This window comes from Monodelphis domestica, chromosome 6 (assembly GCF_027887165.1).
Source record: "Monodelphis domestica isolate mMonDom1 chromosome 6, mMonDom1.pri, whole genome shotgun sequence".
Classification (NCBI taxonomy): Eukaryota; Metazoa; Chordata; class Mammalia; order Didelphimorphia; family Didelphidae; genus Monodelphis; species Monodelphis domestica.
In genome coordinates, this window is record NC_077232.1 from 239,585,666 (window position 1) to 239,601,084 (window position 15,419).

Genomic DNA, 15,419 nt, shown 5'->3' on the forward strand with positions numbered 1-15,419 from the left:
GCTAATCCCAATACTATACAAACTTTTTGACACAATAAGCAAAGAGGGAGTTCTACCAAATTCTTTTTATGACACAAATATGGTACTGATTCCAAAGCCTGGCAGGTAAAAGACAGAGTAAGGAAACTATAGAATAATCTCCTTAATGAATAAAGATGCAAAAATTTTAAATAGTGTGAACTTTAGATTACTCCATCCTACTTAGTCTAACAAAAACTGGAAAGTTTACACCCATACTTAAGGATTAAGTATTTAGGAGGATGGCCTATGCCAGACATGTGCTAGCAAATGACAAATGAAGAACAACTGACAGACCCCTGGGCTGTCCTAAGTCAAGCTTAAGCTATCATTGGTATATGTGAGACACAAGAAAGTGATGTAAAAACTGTTTATATATTTTGTGTGACTTGTTCTCTACTGCCTGTTTGACAGTGGAGAGGTAGCTGGAGGCAGCTTGCTGAACGTCTTGGCATCTTGGCATGGCTACAGCTATTTTCTATTTTGGCGATGAGTTTTCCATGATACAATACTGGGAAAAGGTGAGTAGCCTAGTTCAGGTGAGGCATAGTACTGATCTCTTTCAGAGTTTAGGCTTATCCTTTTCTCCTTTATCTTCCAAATATTATCCTCTTAGAAAGTCTCTAATTTTCTTCAGAGTCCTCGTGCCAGAGGACTTTGAACTTCCCCTCACAAAGGCCAGGAGGGAGAAATCCTACACCCTCTCCTTCTCTCTTCTCCTTAATTCCTTCCCTCTATATTAATTAAACCACCATATATTTCTAAGCTGACCTGGGTATTTTATTTGGGATGTTCCCTGGCAATCCTAGAATTATCCTTACAATAGGATACCAGAAAAAAGACTCCAGCAAGTCATCATGAGGGGTATCCATTATGACCAGTTGGATTCATACCAGGAATGGAAGGATGATTCAATATTAGGAAAACCATTCACATAATTGACCATATTAACAAGCAAACAGACAAAAATCACATGATTATCTCAATAGATGCAGAAAAAGCCTTTGACAAAATACAACACTCATTCCTATTGAAAACCCTAGAAAGTACAGGAATAGAAGGGCCTTTCCAAAAACCAATAAACAGTATATATCTAAAACTATCAGCAAACATCATCTGTGATGGGGATGAGCTAGAAGCCTTCCCAATAAAATCAGGAGTGAAACAAGTATGCCCATTATCACCTCTATTATTTAACATTGTACTAGAAACACTAGCAGTAGCAATTAGAGAAGAAAAAGAAATTGAAGGTGTTAAAATTGGCAATGAGCAGACCAAGCTATCACTCTTTGAGGATGATATGATAGTTTACTTAAGGAATCCTCTAGAATCAACCAAAAAGTTACTTGAAATAATCAACAACTTCAGCAAAGTTGCAGGATACAAAATAAACCGACGTAAGTCATCAGCATTTCTATATGTCTCCAACACGTCTCAGCAGCAAGAATTAGAAAGAGAAATTCCATTTAACATCACCCTTGACAATATAAAATACTTAGGAATCTAACTGCTGAGACAAACACAGGAACTATATGAACACAACTATAAAACATGCTCCACACAATTAAAAGTAGATCTAAACAATTGGAAAGACATTGATTGCTCATGGGTGGGTCGAGATAACATAATAAAAATGACAGTCCTACCCAAATTAATTTACTTATTTAATGCCATGCCAATTTGAACTACCAAAACACTTTTTTACTGAATTAGGAAAAAACATAACAAAGTTCATTCGGAAGAACAAAAGATCAAGGATATGCAGAGAAATCATTAAAAAAAATGCAAAGGAAGGGGGACTTGCAGTCTCAGACCTCAAACAGAAGTCATCAAAACAATTAGGTACTGGGTACGAGACAGAAAGGAGGATCAGTGGAATAGACATGGGGTAAATGACCTCAGCAAGACAGTCTATAATAATCCCAAAGATCTGAGCTTTTGGGTCCAAAATCCATTATTTGATAAAAACTACTGGGAAAATTGGAAGACAGTATGGGAAAGATTAGGTTTGGATCAACATCTCACACCCTAAACTAAGATAAACTCAGAATGTGTGAATGACTTGAATATAAAGACGGAAACTATAAGCAAATTAGGTGAATACAGGTATAGTTGTCAGATCTTTGGGAAAGGAAAGACTTTAAAACCAAGCAAGAGCTACAAAAAATCACAAAATATAAAATAAATAATTTTGATTACATCAAATTAAAAAGTTTTTGTACAAACAAAACCAATGCAACTAAAATTAGAAGGGAAGCAACAAATGGGGAAACAATCTTCATAACAATAACCTCTGACAAAGGTCTAATTACAGAAAAAGAGCTAAACCAATTGTACAAAAATTCAAGCCATTCTCCAATTGAAAAATGGGCAAGGGACATAAATACGCTATTTTCAGTTAAAGAAATTAAAACTATTAATAAGAACATGAAAAAGTATTCTAAATCTCTTATAATCAGAGAGATGCAAATCAAAACAACTCTGTGGTATCATCTCACACCTAGCAGATTGCCTAACATGATAGCAAGGGAAAGTAATGAATGCTGGAGGGGATGTGACAAATCTGGGTCATTAATGCATTGCTGGTGGAGTTGTGAATTAATTCAACCATTCTGGAGGGCAATTTGGAACTATGCCCAATGGGCACTAAAAGACTGTCTACCCTTTGATCCAGCCATAGCACTGATGGATTTATACCCTAAAGGCATAATAAGGAAAAAGAAATGTACAAGAATATTCCTAATTGAGCTCTTTATGGTGGCAAAAAATTGGAAAATGAAGGGATACCCTTTAATTGGGGAATGACTGAACAAATTGTGGTATATGTTGGTGATGGAATACTATTGTGCTCAAAGGAATAATAAACTGGGGAATTCCATGGGAACTGGGATGACCTCCCAGGAGAACATTGTACACAGAGACTGATTCACTGTGGTTCAATTGAATGTAATGGACTTCTCCATTAGTTGCAATGTAGTGATCCTGAACAAGTTGGAGGGATCTATGAGAATAAACAGTATCCACATTCTGTAGCAGTTAAAATTAGTTTCTCTGCTAAAAGTATTATATTTTTTGAGGTTTATTAAAAATTAAGAATTAACAAAAATAGAAAATAAGAAAGCAGTGTCTAGGAGGACCGAATGGCCCATTCACTTACACTACATCATGAGAGACATGTGTCTCTGGAAGCACAAGCAGGAAGAGAGAGCAAGAAGCAGGCAGAGTCCATTTAAGAACCCCTATCTCTTTGTGGTCCAGGTGATGACCTCACCTGGGATCATGGGGAACTCTGGGAGCTATCAAGGACTCCTGGGAATTGAAGTCTGGGGTTCAAATCTCCATTTTTATAATTCAGAGGAAAAACTGTGGGAGGAGAAACACAGAAGAAAAACAACTGTTTGAATACATGGGTTAAAGGGATATGGTTGAGGATGTAGACTCTAAATGAACATCCTAATGCAAACACCAACATAATGGAAATAGGTTTTGTTCAAGGACACATGTAATACCCAGTGAAATTGTGTCAGCTACAGGAAGAGTGGGGGCAGGGAGGAAGGGGAATAATATGATTCTTGTAACTGAAGAAATAATGTTCTAAATTGACTAAATAAATTAAATTTTTAAAAAAAGAAAGTGAGAGTACTTTCTGTGTCGCTCCCTTATGAAGCTATTTTTCACTCCTGCTCCTGGGACTCTCTGATTGGACTGGCTTAACCTCAGTCTTTCTACAAGTCTTGACTTCCTGACACATCACCAATCAATTGGAGATTTCCATCAGCCCCTTCGTCATGCCAGGACACCAGGTTGGGACACCAGATAGCCACACAGACCTCTGAAAATTTCTCATAGCATACATGGATGGCCAGTCTTAGGATGGGGCTGATATCAACCAGGAATGGGTTTTCAAACATAATAAGTGGGAATAATTTATATTAAATTCACATAGCTAACTGCACTTTACAAAACAAACAAACAAACTGGGAAGCCCAATTGGCTAGACAACTGGAGACAGCTTCATATTAAAGACTAGTTGAAGTAATAAGGAAGATTTATCCTGTAAAAGACTTAAGGAGAAACGATAGAAATCTTCAAGATTTGAAAGGAAGAAACTTATAGAAACAAGAGATTAAAAGTACACATAGGAAAATCTAGGACTGTAAATGGAAAGCCAAATAAATAATAATAGCACAGACCCTCTGTTAAATGCTTTACAAATATGATCCTATTTTATTTTCCCAACAACATTGACTAGGTGCTATTATTTTACATTTTATAGTTCCAGAAAGAGACACATTTGACTTATCCAGGGTCACACACATAGTGATCTGAGGCAATATCTGAACTCAGGTCTTTTTGACTCCAAATCCAGTATTTGATCTGCTCTGCTACCTAGCTGTCTTATAAAAACCTTTATAACCATTAGAACTGTCCCAAAATATAATGGGTTACTTCATGAAACAGTGTGTTCCCAATAACTAAGCTAGTGTAATGAAGAATGAATGATAACTTATTGGGGATGGTGCAGAGGTGATTTCTTAAAATGTACACTATTGACTCAATAACTTCCAGTGTCTCCTCCAGCTCTCAAAGAGATGCAGTGAAGTGGGACAAAGCAAATTGCCATTATTATCTCAGTGGCTGCCCAATTAATGATTTCTAACTTTTAGTGCAAACAAGAATGAATCATAATCATCAAAAGTATTCTGAATGAAAAGCCAGCCAACATTGTATGTGATTTTGATTCAGATTTAGGTCAGCTACAAAATTCCAGAGGATCCCAGTACTATTCTCTATGAGAAATATGCCTTCAAACATATATTTTGCTTTCTTTCAATTAATATGGGACCATTTTTCAGGACATTTCAGAAATCAAATTCTGATTTATAATAGATTATATTTACAACCCAGATTGTAATCTCTAAAGAGCTGGAGAGATGGTTCAAGTCTGCCCATATTTTATGCTTCTGCTAACTGTAATTCTAGATCTTTGAACTTTGCCATTGGCCTTCTGTGAATTGTAAAATTACTCCACCCTAATCAGACTGTACTTTAGAAGATTTGATTTAGCTATTTCTTGATCAATAACAATAGAGATACTTTGAATAACAGAATCAGGTCTTGGGAAGTCCACATTTTCTCCACCCCTCTTAGTTTAACAAGATTAGGGAGGTCTGCATCAAACTCAAGATTTAATTATCTGAGGAAATGGCCTTCAACAGACATGTGCAGAAAAAGCTGACAGACCCTTGGGCTGTCCTAAGTCAAGCTAAGCCATCATTGGTACAGATGAGAGGCAGGAAAGAGACATAAAACCATCTATATAAGGCACATCACTTCCTCTCTCCTCTTTCCTTGAAGAGGGGACTCTGGCCTGGAGTGTGTGAGGCATTTCGACATCTTGGAGTTTTGGTGGTGAGTTTTGCCCTTGAACTGATTCACGTTTGGGCATCTTAGCTGCGCCCCTTTGGAGGTCAGGCTGATTTTTTCCTCCTTCACACTCAAAACCTTACTTTATAGATATCCTAATCTTCCTGCCTGGTAGTAGCCCCTTCCTTCTTCTTAATCTCTCCCACTATATCAATTAAATCACCATAAAATTTCCAGCTGAGTTTGGGTGTTTCATTAGGATTTTATAAATAAATGCCTTGCAGACCAAATATAATTATTACATTCAGTCTCAAACATGATTATAACCTTTAGAATTCTCACCCAGGAACTCTTCTCAGTCTCTAGGCTTTTCTCACCTTGGATTACTTCTCTGTGTTCAGTGACCTACACTTTTTTTAAATTTAATTTTAAATTTTTTTTATCTTCTTTGAAAAAAAATATTTAATTAATTGATTTAGAATATTTTTTCAATGTTACAAGATTCATATTCTTTCTCTTCCCTCCTCCCACCCCATCCCCTAGCCAAAGAGCAGTTCCAATAGGTTTTACATGAGTCACTGATCAAGACCTATTTCCATATTATTAATATTTGCACTAATGATTGTTTAGAGTCCATATCCCCAATCATATCTCCATCAACTCATGTGATCAAGCAGTTATTTTTCTTCTGTGTTTCTACTCCCACAGTTCTTTCTCTGGATGTGGATAGTGTTCTTTTTCATAAATTCCTCAGAATTGTCCTGGATTATTGCATTGCTGCCTGTAGAGAAATCCATTACATTCAATTGTCCCACAGAGTATCAGTTTCTGTGTATAATGTTCTCCTTGTTCTGCTCCTTTCACTCTGCATCAATTCCTGGAGGTTGTTCCAATCCCCATGGAATTCCTCCAGTTCATTATTCCTTTCAGCACAGTAGTATTCCATCACCAACATATACCACAATTTGTTAAGTCATTCCCCAATTGAAGGGCATCCCCTCATTTTCCAATTTTTTTGCCACCACAAAGAGTACAGCTATGAATATTCTTGTACAAGTCTTTTTCCTTAATATCTCTTTGGGGTACAGACCCAACAGTGCTATAGCTAGATCAAATGGCAGACAGTCTTTTAAAGACCTTTTGGCATAGTTCCAAATTGCCATCCAGAATGATTGAAAGGGTCCTACCCTTTGGGGCTAAACCCAGATTACTCTTCTTCATTTAACTCCTGGCTGTGGTTCTGACTCTCAGGAATCCACTATTATAGTCCCTTCTACTTCCTCTCCTGCTTTTCTCCTCCCTGTTCTATATTATTTTATGCCATTAAAATATAAGTTCCCTGAGAACAGGACTGTCTTTCTTTTTGCTGGTATTTGTATTGTCAAAATTTAGCACAGTTCCTGGCACACAGTTAATAATTAAAAGACATTTATTCTCTCTCTGTATACCTGAAGCTGTTCATGACAAGGAAAATTTTAAAGATTGCAAGGAGTAGGTAGAAGATGTTCATTTTAACCTTTTTAACCCTGAGAAAGCATAGGCTTATTTTTGAAGAATATTTCTCAAAACCTTTATTCTTAATTTGTCTTCCTTTGTCCCTTTTAAATCCTTTTTTCATTTTAGTCAATTTGAAATTCTTGTTCTTATTATATGCACACACATACATATAAAGTTTAGCTTACATCTGAGGTTGAGTCACCAATTGCATCAGATCTGAAAATCAATTTAATTCTAAGGAATGAATTAATTGAAGATTGTATATACCTCGTTGTTGCTTTTTTTTTTTTTGACAATGAGAGCACTTGTACTTACAAAGCTAGATCCTCAAAGTGCTGAACTGATGTGGAAAGGGGGTCATTACTTTGGAAATTTAAGAATTGTTCATGCTCTGATAGTTTTCCAAATCTGCCATTGAGTCTTTTACTTTGAGAAAGTATTCTGTAGTGAGCCAAGAAAATAAATTTTAATTGGCAACACAGTGACACTACATTTTTCAATATGATAAAAAATACTTAACATGGAGTGATTATGCTCTTCTTTCTTGATTTAAAATGAAATTAGAAAAGTCTCAAGTGACAATATTTTTACAGAAATAATGTGAAACAATTAGAGTTTGGAGGAACAACACTTCTGAAGGGAACACTACAAAGATAAGGTGAATGGCTAGAGTATGCAGACATACAACTAAGAAAACAAATAAGTGAACAGGGGATGTCTCACAAATAATGATCCCCATCTCTTTCTCCTTAGTGGTGATGCTACAAAAGTGAATGGGATAAGTACTTTAGAAATGGATGCTAAAATATAGAAGAGGAATATAATTTGGTATTAATATAGTATGAATTCCTTAGATTTATATATGCATGCTTCAAAGAGATTTATATGTCATTAACCTTTTCTTTTTTTCTCACAAATATTTAGTGCTGAGTTGTAGGGACAGAATACAAAGACATATACTTTTAAAAATTACTCTTAAATAATATAAAATATGGCAACGATCTATTTTATATTCATCTACTGCTAATATATCATTGACACATTTCTATTTTATATATATTTTTCTCATGACATTTTAAATACCAAGAAAAAAATGTTTCATCATATATTATCTTCATGTTTTTTTCTAGCACCAACTGTACCCAGCTTGCAAAGATTATCTTTTTTTGTTCTCTTAATATTTCAGTTTCCCCAAAGACCAGACGTCATGCAAATAAAAGTGTTGAAAACTGAATTAGAAGTAACAAATTTTATATTCTTAATATTTCAGAGAACATTTCAGCAATTTTGCTGAGTATTCCCTCCCTCATTTCTTCTTTAAGTTAAGAAATGTTAATTAGTCATCCGCTTGAATTAAAAAGTCACAAAGAATGTTATTTTGTATCCACTTAGTGGCCCATAAAGTTCCTAGGAATTTAATTCTCCATTTGCATCAAGGAAAACATCAGGTTCCTAATTTGGGGACAAATACTCTGAACTCTTTTTAAAGCATATTTGCCTCAATTTTATATGGTTTGCCTAATTCATTGAAAGTGATATTTCTGAAACAATACAAAAAATACTTAGCCCTCATTGAATATTTCTGTTTTTTTTTTCCTTTGTGAGTTGTAAAGGGACTTAAAAAAAAGAAACAAATTAAGAAAATAATAACATGTATATATGATCATTATGATCATTTATTTATTAGAAGCTAGAAATGGTTTCATACATTCCAACAAGTCAATGGATGTGTAATCTCATCAATATGAATACTCTTCTCAGTGATGCAGATAATAGCTTATCATCCTGAGCAACTGCTTTTTTTTGCCCTTTGGTTTGTACAAGTATATATGAATGAGAAGTTATAATAACAATGTCTTGTTTATTACTATTATGCTAATTTAGTCTTCTTGAAAGGCTACTAAAGTATATCAGTAAAGATAAAAATGAAGACCTAAAAGTTAAAAAAAAAGAATTGATTCCTTCTTTCTGAAATTAGAACCCTTTTGTCTCTAGGCAAGATATCCCCAGGTCAACTTTGCCTGACAATATGGCATGTCTAACTTCCTCACAAAGTTGGCCATTCTTCTTAAGCAACATTGTAATCTATTAATCCATCTCCAAAAATGGGCACCTATGATTGAGAACAGTACTTGACGTATAGTCTGACAAGGACAAAGGATAGTGGAATTATCAAACTCATCATTTTGGATGCTATGCTTTCATCAATCAAGTCTGAACTCATATTAGAGTTTTTTTGGTTTTGTCTTTTTTTGGTCATTGTTCAGTATGATTATTGATTTATTGAACATGTACTTGTCTAAAATATCCAAGGATTTACTGTGGAAATTTAACACTAGCCTTTCTTTGGCACTCCAAAATAATCTTTGGATTTTAAAGGGAGAAAGGTTTAATCTTAGAATTGAAGCTACAACTTTGCTTCTTTACCTAGCCTATGATTGAATAAGAATGCAGGTAAAGCCTTTAACTGTAAAATATTCTTTTAATGTAGTGAGGTAGAGGAAAAGTAGTAGGGCAGAGAAAAGTGAACATGTGCACCCTGCAGCAATTCTAAAGGGCTCCTGACTTTTGGCATCTTGCCCAGACCTGCCTCTTTCCCAGAATGAAGTCAATCCTCCAATCAGATGAATTTTGGAAAGCGATGTCTTGAAGAGCATGAGTTGGAGTCCTGGAAGGAAGTGGGACCTTTTTCTTGAGAATGCAGAACAAGTCAATGTATGTAGCCCTAGCTCTCCCATCTTTACTTTAAGCAGAGAAGGCAAGGGCATTGAAGGTCTCCTTTTTCTCTGACCCACTTTTTATTATTTAATAAATAATTATAACTTTAGATTCAGTCTCCAGAGAGGTTTAATTTTTATACTGTCCAGTGAATTAGTGTTGCTTATTGCAGTACATATATGGCTTATTTTAAAAATCTAAGTCAAGGCTTTTATGATCATTCCCTGTAAACTTCATCTTTGTATATTCAGAACATTCTTGCAGGAGATTTAGTTTTATAAGAATTCCAAAGCTGTAATTTAATATCTTAGGTATTCCTTCCCAATTGGAGATATTTTAAAACCTAAAGAGAGTCAAAGACAGAATTCTGGAACTCAATGTAAAAGATTACCCCTCCAAATCAACTTAGTTCATTTAATCAAGCAGTAGCAAATCTCCCCAGCTATGTTATCCTCTGATCCACATTCCTCCATTGATTCCCCCACACCACTCCACACACAAGCTGAAATCCAGATAAACTTAAATCTACTTCATTCTTTGATATACCCTAAGTCATATAAGCCCTCATCTATTGCTGTAGTCTAATGTGGGAAGTTCTGGAAAGCAAGCTAGCTATAGATTTAGAGAAAACCAATAAATATTACACATGTGTGTACATAAATGATATATCCAAATGTAAATATCCATATAAATGCATAAATGTTTATGCTGGTGTATTAGTTGTTTTTATTACAAAGAACATTGCAAGTAATTTAAAATAGAATTTTATTTATGCTGTTCTTTGGAATTTTTAATTGTACACATACACATTTTACTATTGGGCTTCTATTTATTTAATGCTATTTTTATATTAACAAAATATTTGTCAATTGTGATATGGTCAGAATAGTCAGTAGTATAGCAAATGATTTAAAAAACCATAATTGCTACGCTTGTTTTTATATTAAGTTGTACAAACAGAAATTAACATTTTACCACTTGTGAAATTTATCATTTTAGATAATTTTAAATGAATTATTTTAAACATCATACTATATGTCATATTTTTTTTGAGAATACTCATGTTTGCTTTTAAAAATCAAACTGCTAACAATAAACTGCTTAATAACTTTAATAATTTGGGCAAAATCAACATTAACTTTAGCCTTCTATAGTTTCCAAAATGTTCCTTTATTTCTTTTCAACAAATAGATCATTCTTCTAAGGCCTCTTTGGTTTTCAACCATTATCTCCCTCCAGGAGTCCTGATAGCTTTGTAATCACATAAGCAAATTATTTTAATTACTGGGGAATTAAATTTGTTTAGACTTAGTTTTCTAATCATTTAAATCATCTTGTTGCCCTCATAACTTTTCACCCATTTAGGGCTTCAAATGCCTTTAAAAATATTTTCCTTTCCATATCCAATGTGAATACCATTTTCTTTTATATATATAAAGAAGGAAAATGTGAATAGATTCGTTCAGATTTCTCTTTTCCAATAACTTGTCAACATAATACTAAAGATAGGATGCCAAAGCTATCCCCCAAGAATTTGACCTATTTCTTTCTTATTCTTCTTGTCCTTTATAATGTGCATTATTAAAAACCAAACACTTTTTGACTTTAGTTAAGATAGTCTAAGGTACTCTTCCTGAATCCTATTATCCTTCATTATCTCAGAACATTTCAAATGAGTCAAAGTAAAAGTACAGCAGATAAAAGAAGGCAAAGGAAATAAATTTTGAGGAAGATTTTTTCTAAGTAGAAAAAAACCTAAGAGTGTATAAATGAGCATAAAATGAGCAAACAAATAAAAATAAAAGATAAAAACCTGGGGGAAAATAATGGCCAGACAAATGTCTAAATAAGAATTACTTGAGAATAACTGATTAGAACCTCTGAAGGTAGAATAGAAGAGACCTTACTGAAATTAAGTATAACTTAAAATATGTTACCTAGAATAATGAATGGATAAAAGAATATATCCTAAGGAAATTAAATCAATAATTGGAAAACATATCACAATTGAGGTACTCCTATAGTAGTCTCTATGGGATAATTAGTCTTTCTATACATATTGAATAAAAGAAAGAAAGAAAAGTAATTTTGGACACAAAGTTAAGCTTAGAGTCAGGAAGATCTGGGTTCATATCCCACCTCTGATTCTTCCTATCTCTGTGACTCAGGACAAGTTTACTGAACTTAACTGAACCTCTCTGATTCATCTCTAAAATGCAGTAGGTAGAACAACAAAATCAAGCAACTTTCTCATATTGTGTTCACAGAATCACACACAAATCAATTCTCATGCTTTTTTGAAACCTTTTCTTGAGGTCTAAATGTTCACTATTCCTTTCCTTTTTTTATTATTAACATTTAGATGGCATGAATACTTACTTCCACTATTAGGATTACCTTATAGTTATCTCTCTGGGCTGCTTCTACTACTTTCACCTGATTGGCAGATCTGAACTCCCAAAGTTGGCTGACTTACTTTCCTATAAAAGTTTTATCATTGGGTAATGCTAAGGAGCTGGGATCTATAATTCTGTTAATCATAAGCCTCTATTCTCTATATTCCTTAATATAACTGAAGTGGTCAAAATGTCGATCAGTATTTATTAGGAACTTAAGTGTTAGGCACTATACTGAGCACTGAGAATAAAATATAAAAAAGGCTGACATCCCCTGCCTTCAACATATACAAAGTTACTGAAGCAGGGAGTAGGAGGGAAGAGAAGATATCAGGATTGGGGCATAGTCAGTGAAGCCATTAGTCAGGAGTGGAGCCAGGGAGAAAAGTCATAGATGGTCTGGGTGCATTACTAAAAATGGAGGGTCTCAGAAGAACAAGCCAACACAAACAAGGTTGCTCTATTGGGGAGGAATTACACATTCAATGTTTGAAGTATAAATGTGAAGGAGTGAGACCTAGAGAACAGCAAAGAGATTTTTGAAATCAACTTGCTTCTTTAAAAAAAGTAATTCATTAAGGAGTTGTAAAAAGAAACAAAATAATAAAAAATCTGCACAAAAGAATGGAGGCTATACTTTCTCTGAATGAAAAATTCTTGGGAAAAGAAAGTTCATACTTAAAGGACAGAGATAATATGAAATACGGAGTCATAACTTCAGCTCAAAAATTCCTCCTAACTTCTAACCTAGGGAGGTTTTTTCCTTTCTTTATCTGTCTAAATTCTCTTTGAGACATGACATAATGATAGCAGAGTTGCTACCTAACTGAGCTGGCTTCTTTCTCTCCTGGAAAGTGGTTACTTAACTAAGGAGTCAATCCATAGCTAAGGTGAGTACAACAGGTAGTTCAGCTGCATTGGCTTCTTACTAGACATTGCTACTGCTGCCTCCAGGTCTGGTAGTTTCTGCTTCCCATTCTGGTTGCTGATTGGACTTATGATAGCATTCTGACTTCTCAAAATTCATATGATATTAACCAGCCATTGACTTAAGATCAGGAAAGAATAAGCACAAAAGAAAGACATATACCACCTGTTCTCAGACATATGATAGCAGGATTGCTGTGTATGAAGGGTGGTGGGGTGGAATATAGCTTGCTAATGCTACATGGCAGCTCATAATAGTCTTCCTTACTCCAAAACTTCGAGAAAAGAAAGAACTGAGGATTGAGGACAATCACTTTGTAATATTTATGAAATTCTAGTAAAGCAACCAAATAAAAGATCCATCATGCATTCTGATTGGGAAGAATCACCAATGAATGATTGATAATACTAGCAGCCTCTTCACATTTGTGGAAGTCTGCTGGACTGATTCACTCAACTTCTTTACTTGATTTCTTTTATTAAATATTTGCTGTACAATTGTATGTAAATATATTTTTCTATATTTCTTTTGAATTAGCTGTACCTTTAATGGAGAGTCATGAATCTCATATCACCAAGTATTCATGCTGCTAACAAAATCTTTTTATGTGAAAATTTTAAATTATCTTATTTATTACCTATATTCTATTCATTGGTATACAGACTCTCTCTTCTTAACTATTATTTTTGACTCACCACTCTTACTGTTTTTCTGTATATAACAAGGGACCTAATCTAAGGTTATTCTTTCTATGTCATAGCTATCATCCTCCAAATATCTAATTTGCAATTTTACTGGGCTGTTTCCCCCCTCCTACTTAAATTTGAGCTTAAAGCACTTGATTAGGTAAATAATTATTTTGCCAAGCATATTCTTCCTGAGCTTCATGAGAGTTAATCTACCCCTTCCCAGGAATCCATATGTTACTAGAGGAAGAGTGGCAAATTGATGTGTGAAAAGGGAAGAGAGCAGCTGTTGCCAATCATTCTGACAAGGGTAACACCCTACTTCCCCTCTCAGCCTGCCTGTAACAAGCCTATTAAAGCTAAGCTATCTCAAGCTTCTGGGCTGCTATTGCTGAATTGATATTCAACCATGGAACTAACTTATTCTTAGGGCAGAGAGCTAAGTGAAGTCTCTGTGGCACAGAAGAATAGCTTTGGGGAGATTGACTATACACAGGATTTTTCTCATGTGTCTGTCTTTGTGTTCTATTTTATTGTGTCTTTCCTACTGGATAGGAGCTCCATTGGTGGATAAAAGCTATTGGCAATCTGGAGCCAAAGCATAACCCATAGATTTTAAGTAATGGGGATGTCGTGCCACAAAGTCACTGAAAGCTACATCCTTGACAATACCTTGTAAGCTGATCTCCATACCCATGGCTATGCCTATGCTTCAGTTCAAGGCGCCATAGCAATCAGAAGTCATGGGAAATGCGTTCCATAATTCTTATATTTCGAATCAGGTTTTGGAAAATGGAATTCAATTATTTGATACCACTAATATAGCTAGATTTGCCACATCTCATATCCTCATTTGTTTTTCAAAGCATTGAACTTAGCTTCAGACACTCTCTTAGCAACCCTAGGCAAGTTACTTTAGCTTTGTCTTGTTCTTCCTGTGACAGTTAGGTGGCACAGTGGATAAATTGCCTGGACCTGGAGTCAGGAAGATTCATTTTTCAGAGTTCAAATCTGGCCTCAGACATGTATACCACGTATACCATGTATACCATGTCCAGCTATGACCCTGGACAAATCACTTAACCCTGTTTGTCTCAGTTTTCTAGTATATAGTCATTTTTGTTGGGTAGGTGATCCTTTATTGGATACCCAATTCTCTTGCCTTTCTGAATATCATATTCCAAGCCTTGTGGTCCTTTAGTGTGGAATCTGCCAGATCTAGTTTGTTCCTGCTTGGTGCTCCTTCATATCTGAATTGTCTCTCTTTGGCTTCTTGTAAATTTTCTTCCTTAGCTTGGAAGCTCTTAAATTTGGCAATTATGTTCCTGGATGTTATCTTTTGAGGGTTTAGTGTAGAGGGTGTTCTATGAACTCTTTTCAATGTCTATTTTGCCACCTTATTCAAGAACATCAGGGCAGTTTTCTTGGATAATTTTTTTGTAGTATGATATCACAAGTATTTCTGGGTTTTCAGGAAGAACAATGATTCTCAAATTGTCTCTTCTCGACCTGTTTTCTTGGTTAGTCATCTTCTCAGTGAGATATTTCATATTTTCTTCTACTTTGTCAATCTTATGATTTTGCTTTATTAATTCTTTCTGTTTTGCAAGATCATTGGCTTCTAATTGCCCAACTCTGGTCTTTAAAGACTAGCTTTCTGCTATAATCTTTGGTTTGTTTTATCCTGCTTTTCATGGCTTCCAGCTATTTAATTTTAGTCTCTAATTTATTTATCATTTCATTTGTTTCTGGCCTTCTTTCTCCAGTTTTGAGTTCCTGTCTTTTAACCTGTTATTTTCTTTTTTTGAA